This window comes from Theropithecus gelada, chromosome 15 (assembly GCF_003255815.1).
Source record: "Theropithecus gelada isolate Dixy chromosome 15, Tgel_1.0, whole genome shotgun sequence".
Taxonomy (NCBI): Eukaryota; Metazoa; Chordata; class Mammalia; order Primates; family Cercopithecidae; genus Theropithecus; species Theropithecus gelada.
The window spans coordinates 70,677,785-70,696,200 of NC_037683.1; the positions used below are offsets into that span (position 1 = coordinate 70,677,785).

The following is an 18,416-nucleotide window of genomic DNA, read 5'->3' on the forward strand; positions in this document are numbered from 1 at the left end:
ATGGCTGGTACCGGTTGTTCCTTTCCATGTTGAGTGCTTCCTTCAGGGTCTCTTGTAAGGCAGGCCTAGTGGTGACAAAATCTCTAAGCATTTGCTTATCTGTAAAGGATTTTATTTCTCCTTCACTTATGAAACTTAGTTTGGCTGGATATGAAATTCTGGGTTTAAAATTCTTTTCTTTAAGAATGTTGAATATTGGCCCCCACTCTCTTCTGGCTTGTAGAGTTTCTGCCGAGAGATCTGCTGTGAGTCTGATGGGCTTCCCTTTGTGGGTAACCCGACCTTTCTCTCTGGCTGCCCTTAAGATTTTTTCCTTCATTTCAACTTTGGTGAATCTGGCAATTATGTGTCTTGGAGTTGCTCTTCTCGAGGAGTATCTTTGTGGCGTTCTCTGTATTTCCTGGATTTGAATGTTGGCCTGCCCTACTAGGTTGGGGAAGTTCTCCTGGATGATATCCTGAAGAGTGTTTTCCAACTTGGTTCCATTTTCTCCCTCACTTTCAGGCACCCCAATCAGACGTAGATTTGGTCTTTTTACATAATCCCATACTTCTTGCAGGCTTTGTTCATTTCTTTTTCTTCTTTTTTCTTTTGGTTTCTCTTCTCTCTTCATTTCATTCATTTGATCCTCAATCGCTGATACTCTTTCTTCCAGTTGATCGAGTCGGTTACTGAAGCTTGTGCATTTGTCACGTATTTCTCGTGTCATGGTTTTCATCTCTTTCATTTCGTTTATGACCTTCTCTGCATTAATTACTCTAGCCGTCAATTCTTCCACTTTTTTTTCAAGATTTTTAGTTTCTTTGCGCTGGGTACGTAATTCCTCCTTTAGCTCTGAGAGATTTGATGGACTGAAGCCTTCTTCTCTCATCTCGTCAAAGTCATTCTCCGTCCAGCTTTGATCCGTTGCTGGCGATGAGCTGCGCTCCTTTGCCGGGGGAGATGCGCTCTTATTTTTTGAATTTCCCGCTTTTCTGCCCTGCTTTTTCCCCATCTTTGTGGTTTTATCTGCCTCTGGTCTTTGATGATGGTGATGTACTGATGGGGTTTTGGTGTAGGTGTCCTTCCTGTTTGATAGTTTTCCTTCTAACAGTCAGGACCCTCAGCTGTAGGTCTGTTGGAGATTGCTTGAGGTCCACTCCAGACCCTGTTTGCCTGGGTATCAGCAGCAGAGGCTGCAGAAGATAGAATATTTCTGAACAGCGAGTGTACCTGTCTGATTCTTGCTTTGGAAGCTTCCTCTCAGGGGTGTACTCCACCCTGTGAGGTGTGGGGTGTCAGACTGCCCCTAGTGGGGGATGTCTCCCAGTTAGGCTACTCAGGGGTCAGGGACCCACTTGAGCAGGCAGTCTGTCCCTTCTCAGATCTCAACCTCCGTGTTGGGAGATCCACTGCTCTCTTCAAAGCTGTCAGACAGAGTCGTTTGCGTCTGCAGAGGTTTCTGCTGCTTTTTTTTTTGTTGTTGTTGTTGTTGTTGTGTAGCTGTGCGCTGTCCCCAGAGGTGGAGTCTACAGAGACAGGCAGGTTTCCTTGAGCTGCTGTGAGCTCCACCCAGTTCGAGCTTCCCAGCAGCTTTGTTTACCTACTTAAGCCTCAGCAATGGCGGGCGCCCCTCCCCCAGCCTCGCTGCTGCCTTGCCAGTAGATCACAGACTGCTGTGCTAGCAATGAGGGAGGCTCCGTGGGCGTGGGACCCTCCCGGCCAGGTGTGGGATATGATCTCCTGGTGTGCCTGTTTGCTTAAAGCGCAATATTGGGGTGGGAGTTACCCGATTTTCCAGGTGTTGTGTGTCTCAGTTCCCCTGGCTAGGAAAAGGGATTCCCTTCCCCCTTGCGCTTCCCAGGTGAGGCGATGCCTCGCCCTGCTTCAGCTCTTGCTGGTCGGGCTGCAGCAGCTGACCAGCACCGATCGTCCGGCACTCCCCAGTGAGATGAACCCAGTACCTCAGTTGAAAATGCAGAAATCACCGGTCTTCTGTGTCGCTCGCGCTGGGAGTTGGAGACTGGAGCTGTTCCTATTCGGCCATCTTGCTCCGCCCCTCTCCCCTATTTGCTCTTTTGATTATTTAAAATAATGCTGTTATAAAAACATTAAGATTAGACAAAACAGACAAAATGAATTAATATTTAATGAGGAGGGCAGGATATTCACTGGGAGCGAACATTTGTGTTGTAACATGAAGCTTTCCATTAAAGTCTGTTGCATCATCCCATTGGGAGTAGTTCTAGAGAAAGTATCTCTGAAAGTGATGAGTGAGAGGAGAAGGTGCCAACACAAAACAGACAATTCTATAGTGCCTACTAAGATGATGACAAATCATGTAAGAGAAAAAAATATTTTAAGGTGCATGACTTTCAGCTCCCTGGTTCTCAGAGCTTTTCATTTTGCCTTAATCACTGTTCCCATTTTATTTGAACAGAATGTGAATCCTTCATTTACTAGTGCTTTGTTTTTCTCTCATTCATTCATTATTAATTAAAAATATTTATTGCTTACCAAATTCTAGGCACAAAAGAGGGAGGTATAAATATACAGACCCAATCTCTGGTAGACACTGTCAGTATCTGATCCTTGTTATTCAGCTATTATGGACATTATTACCATGTACTCTGTGTGACTTCCACTTGCCAGTCTGCACTTGTGCTGAAGATCAATTGTGCACAAACTGCAGATAGCCCCGTTAAACTCCCCAAGCAGATTGAAAATGATGAGAAACTAACATCTCTTGGATTTTACATTTAACTTGGGTTTTGCCTTTACCAATGACTCTTGGGAGTTGGGATATCAATACTCAAGTTTTCTTTCCCTGTTGGGAAATAATATTGAGACGTGTATATGGTGACATTTATCAGAAACTCCTCAGGGTTTAGGCTTCAGTTGTTCACTGTAGAAAATATCTTAATAGTCCACCTTTTATTAGGTCTAACCCTTTTCTCTATTGCATCCTTCTCTTTTTTGTTTATTCATATAAAGTTCATTCCAAAAATAAAGTTCTATCACTAGAATCCTAATCTCAGATCAGCTCTTGGAAGAACCAAACCATGGCACAATACCTGCAATCATGTAAATTACACTGTAGCCCAGTGCATTTCAAAATAAGATCCTATACTAACTGCATCAGAAATCAACTATAAAACTTGATGACAGATGAGCCAAAATCTCTGGCAGAAGAGCTTGGTAATTTGTACTTTTAACCTGCTCCCCAGTTGATTTCTGTGCTACCTCACATTTGAGAATCGTTGGCCTAGTAGCTGTTATTGTATTTTGTAAGTTTCTGTCTTTGATTTGAAAAGATATTGAGTTGTAATGATTTAATAAATTTGTTTGCCAAATATTTTATGTTTCAAGAATTAAAATATGTACAAATAAGGTTAAAAACTTCAAGAAAATAACTATTTTGGTTATAGTCTTTAAAACAACAAAGTGTATTTGAAATTCATGAGAATCTTTAAGTGTCAAATACATTATTAAAGTAGGAAGGAAGGCTAAGGCATCATTTGTATATATTGAGAGTAGAGCCATACTCAATTAATAATATAAAATAATAATTATACTTTGGTAATAATTATACTAGAGTATTTTGTGTTTTGGCTGAGGATATTTTTTGCATTTATTTATTTCTTCATTCATCCTTAAAAATAATCCAATAAACATGTACTGAGTAAGACAAACAGATATTAAATTAAAATACAGAGGCAAAGAAATGAAGGAGAAAGATATGGCTCCTACCCTGAAGCATAGTCTCTCTATATTAAATCTAAGACATTCCTACTGTAACATAAACCTGAAAGAAATTCAAAAATGAGGTATTGCCCTAAATTTCACGTGGAAGAATCTATAATAATTAATCTTTATGATATGCTATTCTTAAAAAAATCGTCACAACTTTCTCTATGCCTTTGTTATTCTACAGGAACTGTAGTGAGTGAAAGGAGTATATTTACTTCTTGTACAGGAGACGTGGCACAGTATGGAGGAAGATGTGAATTTTTTCGCTTTTTATGTACTTACAAAATTCTCCAAATTAAATTTACTGCTGTAGCATTTTTAAAAATTTAACCCATAGCATGGATAAGTTGTCAAATACTGTTATTTTCAGTGATTTCAAAATACATGCTTACAATCAATATTGGAAAGCTTATTTTTCGTTTAGGAGGATAGAGCATCAATTGTATCTAACTTTTCCAGAAATCAGGTCTGGGTACATGTAAGGCAAATATTCTGTCAAAATATAGGAGCCATATTTTCTTTCTAAGTTTAGACATAACAATGAACCCCCTCTTATACTTATCTCCTGTAATATTGAAAGTTTGGGATCTCAAATTTCAGTTTTCAAAAGTATTTAAAAATTTCTTGGTATTTGATGGCAATATCTTAAGCAAAACAGATTAGCAATGATGTTTTGTATAATACAACTATACATTTAAAAACTCATTTTCATAAGCTCAAATGCTTGCTTGAAATACTGTCATAATTACCTCTTTGTGCAAAACTTGAAATTTTTCCTTCTAAATCATATGCTTATGTAAGTTTCCTATTAACAATTCATTCTTCTCAAAACTCGCCTCCCGCCAGCCCGGATATCTTAACTTGTGTTCTCACAGTTCAAACAATTTGATGATTATTTTTCTCTCTTGTTCTCCTCTCACATTTTGAATTTTTCCTACTACCTTTGAGTTTATTGCCTTTTTCTTGAAAATAATATGCATATTTTAGAATCATTTCCTATCCCCTGATTGTTTTCTATAAGCAATAACATATATTGATACTTAAAATGATGGCATATTCTACCACTTAAGAAAGAAAATGACACAGACAATGTCAAAATAACCACCTGCCATTGAAGTTGTAGATGGAGAAAAATATTGCCAGTCTTAACATCTTCTGCATTATAAGGTTTCCTCTCAACATATTGTTGGTGAAGTGTGAAAAATGATTTAATTGGTGAAGTTTATCCTCCACTGCTGTTATATACAATTCACATTACACATTACACATACTATATACAATCTTCTACTGAAAGAAGGAAGAATTTTCTGTACTTTTGGAACTTTGCAAGTGAAGTATTTCATGTAAATAGATAATTAATGCGTAAACAGAAGTATTCTATAACTCATCTTTGTTTGCGAACAAGGCTGTCCTTCAAATTGAAGTACATCTGTGGAATGAGAGTAGAGTGGTCATAAAATTAGGAGTCAAGTAATTTCTTCATGATCTTTATTTTCTTACATCTTGGGCCCATATGGATGTGATAAGACCTTGCTAGCCAGATCCTTTACTTACGTACTACATTCCACTTTTAAATGATTATTCTTATCTTCAGCTCAATTAAATATTTATAAAACAATCAAGTGTTTTTAAACATAGTAAAAGAGGAAAGAAGAGAAGGAAGTCGTTCATATTTTGATCTACATTAAAAGGGCAGTTGGTTGGGTAGAAGTGGTCAGAATGTTGCTGCCAGTAACATAACAATAACAGAATAAACATAATTTTCAGGGTAAATTATTATGTCTCCACGGTCCACATGTCTCTCTTTATGAGGATATTCTCTTTTCCAGTGATAACTTAGAGGTTTTGGGTTCTATTTATGAATGAAGACAAACTTCTGAGAAACATCTGCTTCCTGCTGAAATCACACTAAAATGTCGGAAAAGAGATAAAAGTTGATACACCATAAAATCAAAAATGGAATAGGAGAAACAGCAATATATTGTAGAAAACTGAAAACAGCCCAGGCACGATGGCTCACACCTGTAATCCTAGCACTTTGGAAGGCTGAGGCAGGTGGATCACCTGAGGTCAGGAGTTCAAGACCAGTCTGACCAACATGGTGAAACCCCATCTCTCCTAAAAATACAAAAAATTAGCTGGGTGTGGTGGCAGGCACCTGTAATCACAGCTACTCAGGAGGCTGAGGCAGGAGAGTCACTTGAACCTGGGAGGTGGAGTTTGAAGCGAGCCGAGATCGCGCCACTGCACTCCAGCCTGGGCAACAGAGTGAGAATAAAAAAAAAAAAAAGAAGAAAGAGAGAGAGAGAGAAAGACAGAAAGAAAGAAAGCAAGAAAGCAAGCAAGGAAGGAAGGAAGGAAAGAAAGAAAACTAAAAACAAATGAACACATGATAACTGATTAGAACTAGAAGAAAGTGCATTCTAATGCAATCATAGGTAGAACCCAGCAAAAACACATTTGAATCACAGAACTGCATAAATTGGAGGCATTTATGATAGTTGGGTGTATGTTGGGCTGATAAAAAGAGAATTGTTTGGAAATCTGTAAGGAATAATCACCTGCTTTGAACTGAAGGTCAGTTGTCTAAACAGGTTAAGTCAGACATTGCCTCAGACTTGGGGACCCAAGCATAGTTGAGGATGAAAATACTATGTGGAAAGGCGGGCATCTTTGGAAATCTATATAGAGAATAGTAAAACCACCTCCTCCACTCTGCTGTGAGAACACTGGCTACTGCGTTTGCAGTCTTCAGGAAGAATGATACATAATTCCTCTCTAGAGACACAGAGAGTTTGACAGTTGAATTTCCCCAAGAAAAAGCTCAGCAAGATTATCATACAGAGAACATGTGCAGTTTATGTATATATATGTGTGTGTATATATATATAAATGACAAAAGATACTGTTTATAAGTATACAAAAAGGGAATAAGAGAAAGAAAAAATGCGTGAAATTTAAAATAATAAAGTGTTGGAAAATAAAGTTACAAAATCTCTCAGAACACAAATGGAAAAAAACGTGAAAAGATGACAAAAACCAGATGACCCACACACAATACATAAACAATAGGAATTTCAGAAGGAATAACAATAAAAAGAGAAAAAATATGCCAGTGACACTGGAAGCTAGAATTCTGCATCAAATATAATTACTCATCACATGTGATGGTAGAATAATGCTGTTGGGTGTTTGCATAGTGTAGGGTTAAAACACAAACTTAGAGTCGGATTTCAGGGGTTTTAATTCTGGAACAGCAAGTCTCTACATAATTTGGGGCTTAAATTTCAATTTCTTAAGTTTTTATTTTTCCCAGGAAATCAATAATTCTCTTACTGGGTTGTTTTGAGGATTAAATAAGTAAACACACATAAAATGCAAAGAGTAGAGTATGGCATCTAAGAAGTTCTTAGAAAGTTGTTATAATTATTTTTTAACAGAGGTACAAATCCTCAAGAAATTTACTTTTCTTCAAATAATTTCCAGTGTGCTACTATAAGAGATGGCCCATTAAAATTAAAGTCATAAATTAAGAATAAAGAAATGAAAACAAAAAAGGGGGGTTCAATGCAGAAAGGAGTTGATAGGAATTGCTAGGATCAAGTTAAATGTCAATCCCAAGGCGACAAGATATAAGCTATCCCACAGAATTAGAGAATAAACTTCAGATTAGAGAAGAAAAGGAGAGGGCCTCAAGAGTGTTTATCAAAGAACAAAATTAAACCAATGAATTACATAATGTATGGACATAATGAAAGTATACATATATATATATGTAAAGAAAACAGAGAAGGGTGAGGCAAAGCACGATGGCTGAACAGAGCACTCCATCTATCTTCCCCCAAACAGGAATACCGGATTGAACAACTATCCACACAAAGAAGCACCTTCATAAGAACCAAAAATCAAGCAAGAAACCACAGTACCTGATTTTAATATCATATTAAGGAAAGAGGCTAAAAAAGACAATCTTAAATCACCTACACCACCCCCTCTACCTCCCAGCAGCAGCCACATGATGCAGAGAGAAAATCTGTGTGCTTGGGGGAGAGAGAGCACAGTGATTGTGAGATGTTGCATTGGAACTTAGTGCTGCCCTCTCACAGCAGAAAGCAAGAAGGGGCAGGACTCAGTCGATGCCCAAGGAGGGATTATTTAGGCCAGCCCCAGCAGTAGGAACATGAGTTCCAACAAGCCACAACACTACAGGCCAAAGGGCTCTGGGGTTCTAAATTAACTTGGAAGGCAGTTTCAGCCACAAAGGATATAATTCCTGGGAAAGTCCTGGCGCTGTGCTGAACTTGGAGACAGTAAATTTGGGCTACATGCAATCTAGTGAGACACCAACTGAGGTGGCTAAAGGAGTGCTTGCATCACCCCTTCTCCAACCCAAGACAGTACAGCTTGCAGATCCAGGAGAGACTCCTTCCTTCCACATGAGGAGAGGAGACAGAAGAGTAAAAAGGAATTTGTCTTGTGAATTGAATACCAACTTAGCCACAGTAGAAGTCACCAGGCAGAGTTCTGAGGCCCCCATTCCAGGCCCTAGCTCCTGGATGACATCTCTAGACATACCCTGAGCCAGAAGGGAATCTGCTGCCTTGAAGGGAAGGATACATTCTTGACAGGATTCATCACCTGCTGACTAAAGAGTCCTGGGGTCATGAATAACTAGCAGTGATAGCAAGGCAGTATTGCCATGGGCCTTGGGCGAGACTCAGAACCATGCTGGCTTCAGGTGTGACTCAGCACATTTCCATCTGTGGTGGCTATGGGGAGAGACTCCTGCTTGAGGAAAGGAGAGGGAAGAGTAAAGGGGACTTTATCTTGTGGTTTGGGTGCCAGTTCAGCCACAAGTGGGATTCTGCTATAACTGATTCCAGGCCTTCGCTCCTGCATGGTATTTCTGGACCTACCCTAGGCCAGAAGGGAGCCCACTACCCTGAAGCAAGAGATGCAGGCCTGTCAGTATTCACCACAAGTGAACTGAAGAACTCTTGGGCCATGATTGAACATCAACACTAGCCAGGCAGTATTTGCTGCAGGCCTGTGGCAGTGGTGGCCACAGAGAGAGTCTTTTCTACTTGAGGAAAGGGGAGGAAAAGATGGAAAAATCTTGCAGCTTGGGTGCCAGCTCAGCCACATTAGATAGAGCACCAAGTAGATTCCTACGTTCCCAACTCCAGGTCCTGACTCCTGCTCACCATTTCTATACCTACCCAGGGACTGGGATAACTCACCTCTCTGAATGGAAGAGAAGAAGCCTGACCGGATTTGCCGCCTACTGATTCTAGAGCCCTAGGACCTTGAGAAAATATAGGTGGTAAATAGGCAGTGGTCACTGCAGGCCCTGGGTGAGACTCAGTACTGTGCTGGCTTTGGGTCAGACTCAGTGCAGTCCTAGTGGTGATGCTCACAGGGGTGTTATTGTCACCCCTCAGGCAGCTCAGCACAGGGATGAAGATTTCATTTGTTTGGAAGAAAGTAAGGGAAGAGAACAGGGATCTCTGACTGGTAATCCAGAGAATTCTCCCATATCTGACCCAAGAGTGCCACGGTGGTGCCTCTATGAGCCTGCAAGAACTGGTGTATTACTGGGCTTGGGGTGCCCCCTAATGCAGATACAGCTGCAGTGACCAAAGACTTAGATCACAGCAACCAAGTACCTTTGAACACTTGGAAAACCTTCCCAATAGAAACAGGTACAAAGAAGTCCAGACTGCGAAGACTACAAGAAATATCCAGCTCTTCAGTTCCAAAACACTGAAAAATGTCCATAGGCATCAAGACCATCAAGGAAAATGTTACCTCACCAAATGAACTACCGAAGTCACCAGTGACCAATCCCAGAGAGGCAGAAATATGTAACCTTGCAGAGAGTAGGTTAAAAATATCTCTATGGAAGAGCTCAATGAAAGTCCAGATAAGACAGAGAAGGAATTCAGAATCCTATCATATAAATTTAACAGAGATTGAAATACTTTTTAAAATCAAGAAGAAACTCTGGAGCTGAGAAATGCAACTGCAAGCATAAAAATGCATTGGAGTCTGAACAGTAAAAGTGATCAGGCATAAGAAAGAAGGAGTTTGAAGACAGGCTATTTAAAAACACATAGTCAAAGGAGAGAAAAGAAAAAAGAATACAAAAGAATGAAGAAGATCTACAAGATCCAGAAAAATAGCCTCCAAGGGATAAATCTAAGAGTTATTGACCTTAAAGAGAAGGTAGGCAGGGCGCGGTGGCTCAAGCCTGTAATCCTAGCACTTTGGGAGGCTGAGGCGAGTGGATCACCTGAGATCAGGGGTTCAAGACCAGCCTGACCAACGTGAGGAAACCCCATCTCTACTAAAAATACAAAAATATTAGCCGGACGTGGTGACACATGCCTCTAATCCCAGCTACTCAGGAGGCTGAGGCAGGAGAGTTGCTTGAACCCGGGAGGTAGAGGTTGAAGTGAGTCGAAATTGCACCATTGCACTCCTGCCAGGGCAACAAGAGCAAAACTCTGTCAAAAAAAAAAAAAAAAAAAAAAAAAAAAGAGAAGGTAGAGAGAGTGATAGAAAGTTTATTCAAAGGGATAATAACAGAGAACTTCTCAAACCTGGAGAAATACATCAATATCCAAGCACAAGAAGGTTATAGAACATCAAGCAGATTTCACCCAAAGAAGACTACCTCAAGACATTCAATAATCAAATTTCCAAAGGTCAAGGATAAAGAAATGATCCTAAAAGCAGCAAAAGAAAAGAAACAAGTAACATACAAAGATCTTCAATGTGTCTGGCAGCAGACTTCCCAGTGGAAAGCTTATTGGCCAGTAGAGAATGGCATGACATACACATAGTGTTGGGAAAAAAAATTGTCCTAGAATAGTATATCTGTTGGGAATAGGCCCCCAGATCTGGCCATAAACAGCCCCTAAAACTGGCCATAAACAAAATCTCTGCAGCACTGTGACATGTTCGTGATGGCCATGACGCCCATGCTGGAAGGTTGATGGTTTACTGGAATGAGGGCAAGGAACACCTGGCCCACCCAGGGCGGAAAACCGCTTAAAGGCGTTCCTGAACCACAAACAATAGCATGAGCAATCTGCACCTTAAGTACATGTTCCTGCTGCAGATAACTAGCCAGACACATCCCTTTGTTTCGTCCCATCCCTTTATTTCCCATAAGGAATACTTTTATTTAATCTATAATCTATAGAAACAATGCTTATCACTGGCTTGCTGTCAATAAATATGTGGGTAAATCTCTGCTTGAGGCTCTCAGCTCTGAAGGCTGTGAGACCACTGATTTCCCACTCCACATGCTATATTTCTGTGTGTGTGTCTTTAATTCCTCTAGCACTGCTGGGTTAGGGTCTCCCCGACCGAGCTGGTCTTGGCAATATCCAATAAAAATATCCTTTAAACATGAAGGAGCAATAAAGACTTTCCCAGACAAACAAAAACTGAGGGATTTTATAACATCAGACTTATTCTACAAGAAAATGCTAAAGGGAGTTCTTCAATCTGAAATAAAATGATGTTTATGAGCAATAATTCATCTCATCTGAAGATATTGCACAAAATTCACCTGTAATAGTAAGTACAAAGAAAAACACAGAATACCATACCACTGTAATTCTGGTTCATAAACTACTCATACCTTGAGTAGAAAGACTAATAGATGAAACTATCAAAAGTAAGAAATACAACAAATTTTCAAGACCTAGTATAGAAAGACATATAATAAGACAACCACAAAAAATTAAAAAGCAGGGAGATGAAGTTGCAGTGTAGAGTTTTTATTAGTTTTCACTTTGCTTATTTGTTTATGCATTCAATGTTAAGTTGCCATTAATTTAAAAAATAGGTTATTGTGGTCAGTGGAGTGCAGGTGCGGCTGGAGAAGTTGTGGCTGTGCAGGGATCAACATAGCACAGGCCAGGCAGTGAGCAGCTTGGATCTTCTTAAAGAGCTCCTGGCCAATCTCTTTGAAAGGATCTGGTTTTGGTTTTGTGCTTTCTTTCTCCATCAATTCCTGACGCCTCTTCTCAATTTTCTTATTCCTGTTTATAATGTATTCCTGGATGAATTCCACTGTCTTGTTGGGCAGCTTGGTGCTTATAAACTGCAGCGTCTCTTTGTGAAATTTGCTTTGCAGATGCTTCTGGATCTCTTCCTCTTCAAATCTACAGAACTTGCACACAAAAGAGGCCAACTGAATCCTGTCGGCTGCGCGGTCCTGCATCCTGTCTCTCCTCTTTTACTTTTCCCTTCTCTTCTTCACTTCCTCATCCTCATCGTCCTTCTCTCTGCCTACCAGAGTCACAGAATTCATCCTCACCTTTGAATTCTTCATCTCCTGAGTGGAAGTCACCAGGAGATCATTTTCTGAGAAATCTCCTTCGCCGTCAACCCAGGCTAGTTTGGCGTCTAGCTCCTTACAAATCTGGAACTGCTTCCGTTTCCTTCCCATGCCATCTAGTCCGAAGGGTCAAACCCTCTCCTTCTGGGTGGATCCCGATCCTGCATCTGATCCTGCAAGTGACCACATCCATAAGGCCAGCGCTGTCATAGCCACCCGCCCCCTGCACGCCCATCAAACCTTAGTCAGGAGCCATGGACTGGGAGAAGAGCCAAGGAGGCCGCTGCCTGGGGAGAGGGCCTTCCCAGACCCCATCCACTCACGTAGTTCAGCTCTTTCTAGGGCGTGGATAGAGGCTCAGGGGAGGCCGAGGGTGTCTTGAAGGGGTCGCTGCACATGAAGGTGCCGGGATTGCTCTGGTCCTGGAAATGGCCCTGGCCCCGCCCAGCATGAAGCCATCGAGGGAGCCCTACTCCAAGGCCAGGTCTCGACATTCACTGTGCTGCCTCTGAAAGCTGCCATTGCGGTGGAACCCCAGGTCGAAATCATAGTCGTAGCTGTAACTGGGGCGGTAGGGGCTGTGCTCTGGCAGGCAGGGCATAGAGTCATAGGACTCCAAGGTCTGCAAGTGGTAGGAGCTCTCCCAGCCCTGCATGCCCTCCCCATCGTGGCCGCTCCCATCGCTGTCTTCCTCCTTGGACACTATGTCCCAACGCTGGTTGATCTTGGCAATGAGGGAGTTGGAATTGTAGGTGCCCCGCTCTGGGCCGTAAGAGGCCATGTGCATGGAAGCAACCCCGGCCACCAGGCCACCTTTGCTTGCCCTTGGTGGCCTCCTCTGAGACTGGGTCGGCTGCTGAGCAGTTCAAGAAAACCAGTCTCCATATGGCTAAGAGTTTCTTGAACAACAGACAGATACCTCGGGTGTGAGGCCCCTTACACCAGTGAAATTGGTGACACAGAAATGGGAGGAGATGGCAATTTAGGAGGTGAGGATACGGAAGAGACACCTGAGGAGGTGGCGGCAGACATCTTGGTCCAGGAGATTAGGACAGCAGTGAGGGCTATAGATGGGGAAGGAGCACTGCTCTGGAGAGCAAGGCGAGTCTGAAGGCCCCGTGGATACAGCGGACAACAGTAGTGATCCTCAGGCTGAACAGCTGCTGGAAGAGCACATGCTCTGTGTAACAGCATCTGAGTACGGGGCCGCGAGGCCAGAAGTGAGGCTGTGGAGGCTGGAAGTGGGGCTGAGACAAAAGAAGCAGAGGCAGAATGCGGTGCAACCATGGCTGCTTCTGCTGCAGCTGCCATGGAAGTCCAAGCGAAACAAGCTGATGTGTAATCCAAAGATGCTGTTCCCACAGAATTGATGCTCATTTCCCTGTTCGAAGGGATGTGATATATGATGGATGCCTTACCCTTTCTCCTTTGGCTTGTAAGCAGTACTAGGGTGTGTGTTACCTTAAAATGCTCTAAACTAATATTGTTGAAGAGACCCAGCCATTTCTTCCTGAACAGTGCATCTCATGGCTTGTCTTGTGCAGTCAGGTAGCTTCCCGCCTGGGTTTGAAAGCTGCAGAAGTTGTACATTCACCCTAGCAGCTGTGACATTTCTTGACACCGCAGTTGAAAAATAAAGCTGGATAATTAGAAATAAAATAAAATAAATAATTACAGGCTAAAAATGTGATGTGCAATCTCATGGTAACCTCAAATTTAAAAACATATAACAGATACCTACAAAAAAAAATTAATTTAAAAGAAAGAAATTAAGACAACTAAAGAAAATCACCTTTACTAAAAGGAGGACAGGAAGGAAGGAAGGAAAAGAAGACCACAAAATAACCTGAAAACAAATAAACAAACAGGCAGGAGTAAGTCCTTACTTATCAATAATAATTTGAATGTAAATGAACTAAACTCTTCCCATCAAAAGACATAGAGTGGCGGAATACATAAAAAACAAGTCCCAACAATCTGTTGTCTACCAGAAATATACTTCACCTAGAAAGACACATTCGATTGAAAATAAAAGGATGGTAAAAGATATTGCATGCCAAGGGAAATTAAAAAAAAAAAAAAAAAAAAAAGCAGGAGTAGCTATTCTTATACCAGACAAAATGGATTTCAAGACAAAAACTATAAGACGACACAAAGAAGGTCACTATATAATGAACAAGGGTCAACTCAGCAAGAGGATATAACAATTGTAAACATACATGTATCCAACACTGGAGCACCCAGATATAGAAAGCAAATGTTATTAGAGCTAGAGAGAGAGATAGACCTCAGTACAGTAAAAGCTGGAGATTTCAACATCCTACTTTCAGCATTAGAGAGTTTATCCAGAGAGAAAATTAACAAAAAAAATCAGACATAATCTGCACTGTGGACCAAATGGATCTAATACATATTTACAGAACATTTTACCCAACAGCTGCAGAATACACATTCTTCTCCTCAACATATGCATCATTCTCAGGGATAGACCATATATAAGGCCACAAAACAAGTCTTAAAATATTCAGAAAATTAAAATTATATCAAATATCTTCTCAGAACACAATGGAATAAAACTAGAAATCAATACCAAGATGAATATTGAAACTATACATAGACAATAAATTAAAAGATATGCTCCTGAATGACCAGTGAGTCGATATAAAAAATTAAGAAAAAAGTTGAAACATTTCTCTAAAAAAAAAAAAAAAAAAAAGATAATGGTATACCAAAATCTGTTGGATACAGCATAAGCAGTACTAAGAGGAAAGTTTATAGCAACAAGCACCTAAATCAAAAAGGTAGAAAAACTTCAAATAAGAAACCTAATGATAATCATAAAACCAGAAAGCAGGACAGGCATGGTGGCTCATGCCTGTAATCCCAGCACTTTGGGAGGCCGAAGCAGGTGGATCACCTAAAGTCAGGAGTTCGAGACCAGGCTGACAATATGGTGAAAGCTTGTCTCTACTCAAAATACAAAAATTAGCTGGGCGTCATGGTGTGTGCCTGTAATCCCAGCTACTCAGGGAGGCTGAGACAGGAGAATTGCTTGAACCCGGGAGGCAGAGGTTGCAGTGAGCTGAGATCATACCACTGCACTCTAGCCTGGGTGACAGAGAAAGACTCCATCTCAAAAAAATAAAATAAAATAAAATAATTAAATTAAATTAAATTAAAATGTTAAAAATCATATAAAAAATCAGAAAGCAAGAGCGAACCAAATCCAAAATAAGTATAAGAAATAAGAAAGATTAAAGCAGAGAGAAATAAAATTAAAATAAAAAATACAAAACATCAATGAAACAAAAAGTTAGTCTTTTGAAACTACACATAAAATTGCCATATGTCTAACCTAAGAAAAAAAGAGAGAAGACCCAAATAAATAAAATCAGAGGTGAAAATTGAGGCATTCCAACTGATACTGCAGAAACTGAAAGGATCATTAGTGGCTACTATGAGCAACTCTATACAAGAAATTGGAAAACCTAAAAGAAATAGATAAACTCTTACACACATTCAATCTACCAAGATTGACTCATAAAAAATTTCAAAACCTGCACAGACCAATAACATGTAAAGAGATCAAAGTCATAATAAAAAGTCTCCCAGCAAAGAAAAGTCTTGGACCCAGCAGCTTCACTGCTGAATTTTATCAAACACTTAAAGGAGAATTAATATCAACCCTAATCAAACTATTCTCAAAAATAGAGGAGGACGGAATACTTCCAAACTCATTCTATGAGTCCAGAATTACCCTGATACCAAGACAAAGACACATCAAAAAAGAAAACCGCAGGCCAAAATTCCTAATGAACATTGAGCAAAAATCCTCAACAAATACTAGCAAACCAAATTCAAGAACACATTTAAAATATCATTCATCATGACTATGTGTATTTACCCAGGCATGCAAGGATGATTCGACATACACAAGTTAATGTGATGCATCATATCAACAGAATGAAAGACAAAAATATATGAGCTTTTCAATTGATGCAGAAAAAGCATTTGATAATACTCAACATTTCTTCATGATGAAAACCCTTAAAAAGCTGTGTATAGAAGGAACATACCTTAACACAACAAAAGTCATATATGACAGACTCATATGTAGTAGTATACTGAATGAAGAAAACCTGAAAGCCCTTCCTCTAAGACAAGGAACACAAGATTGCCCATTTTCGCAACTGTTTTTCAACAGAGTACTGGAAATCCTGGCTAGAGAAATCAGATAAGAGAAAGAAATAAAGGGCATCCAAATGGAAAATAGACAATTCAAATTATTTTTGTGTGCAGATACAATCTTATATTTGGGAAAACCTAAGACTCGACCAAAAAACTGTTAGATTTGATAAGCGAATTCAGTAATGTTGCAGGATACAAAATCAACATATTTAGGAATAAATAACCAAAAAAAAAAAAAATCTCTATAATAAAAACTATAAAACATTAATGCAAGAAATTAAAAAGGGCACAAAAAATGTAAAGATATTCCATATTCATGGATTAGAAGAATCAATATTGTTAAAATATCCATACTATGTAAAGAAATCTATAGATTCAATGCAATCTATATCAAAATCCAATAACATTCTTCACAGAAATAGAAAAAAATAAACCTAAAGTACATATGGAAGCACAAAAGACTCAGAATAAAGCCATCCTGAGCCAAAAGCACAAAACTAGGAATCACATTACTTGACTTTACACTACGGAGATATTGTAACCAAGACAGCACGGTATAAAAACAAACACATAGATCAGAGAAGCAGGATAGGGAACTCAGATATAAATCCATCCATATACAGGAACTTATTTAGACAAAGATACAAGAACATACATAGGAGAAAAGATAGTCTCTTCAATGGGTGGTGCTGTGAAAACTGAGTATCCATATCCAGAAGAGTAAAACTAGGCACCTATCTTTTGCCTTGTACTTGAAAATCTAATCAAAATGAATTAAAGACTTAAATCTAAGATCTCAAAGTATAAAACTACTTAAAGAAAACATTGACAAAACCCTTCAGGACATATACACAATAAAATACTGTTTAGCCATAAAAAAGAATGAGATAACGTCATTTGCAACAGCATGAATAGAACCGGAGGTCATTATGTGAAGTGAAATAAGGTTGCACAGAAAGACAGACTTCACATGTTTTCACTTATTGTGGGAGTTAAACCTTAAAACAATTGTACTCATGGAGATAGAGAGTACAATCATGGTAACCAGAGGCTGTGAATCTGTGAATGGTAGTGAGAGGTGAGGGAATTAGGAATGTTTAATGAATACAAAAATATAGTTAGATAGAATGAATAAGATCTAGTATTTAATAGCACAACAGTGAGTATAGTCAACAGTAATATATTGTACATTTTAAAATAACTGAGTTTAGTTGGATTGTTTGTAACACAGAGAAAGGATAAATGTTTGAGGTGATGGATATTCTATTTACCCTGATGCGATTATTACCCATTGTATGCCTGTATCAAAATATCTCAAATGTCACATAAATATATACACATACTATGTACCCACAAAAATTAAGAATAAAAATATTTGAAAAAATATAATACTATTATATTTTATGTGTGTGTATATATATAATCATTTGGATAATGAACACAATGTATGCAATAATAAGCACATGAACAATAAATACCAATTCAGTAAAAAGATTTTACCAATTTTATTGTGAGCACTATGTTTGTATACATTTGGCATGCTGGAAATGATGTGGTTGGTTATAAGAAAGGAAATTCCCATTTTTCTCATAGCAGGAATTCAGTGGATGACATCTGAAACTGAAAAATTAAGATATAGAGTAAAAATATCTTACTAATAAATTTTATGAACATTTTAGAAGCAATAGCTAAAATATTTGAAGATATTGGCAATAGGTACCAAAATTATGGAGGACTTTCAGTAATAAGACAAATAAGTTCTGGTGATGTACAGCTTGGTGACTATACTGTATATTACAGTACAGTACTTTACCATACTGTTTACTTGAAATTTGATAAAAGAGTTGATCTTACGTGTTTTCATCACACACACACACACACACACACACACACACACAGACACACACCACACAATGGTAACTGTAGTAATGGATGTGTTAATTGGTTTATGGTTATCATTTCCCTCTGTGTGTGTGTGTGTGTGTGTGTGTGTGTACATATATACATATAATCGCATTGTACATCTTGAATGTATGCATATTTTATTTGTTAAAAATACCTTAATATAGCTAGAAAAAAATTTTAATGTAACTCTAGACAGGTCTCAATATAAGAAGAAGGGGACTTGGGATGGTTTTGGAGCAGT

At 39.3% G+C, this 18,416-nt stretch overlaps 1 pseudogene; it reads right to left on the reverse strand.

Moving 5' to 3' along the window:
- LOC112607729 overlaps positions 1-13,459 on the reverse strand; it is a 40,913-nt pseudogene extending 27,454 nt beyond the window's left edge.
- Between the last annotated feature and the right edge of the window lie 4,957 nt (positions 13,460-18,416).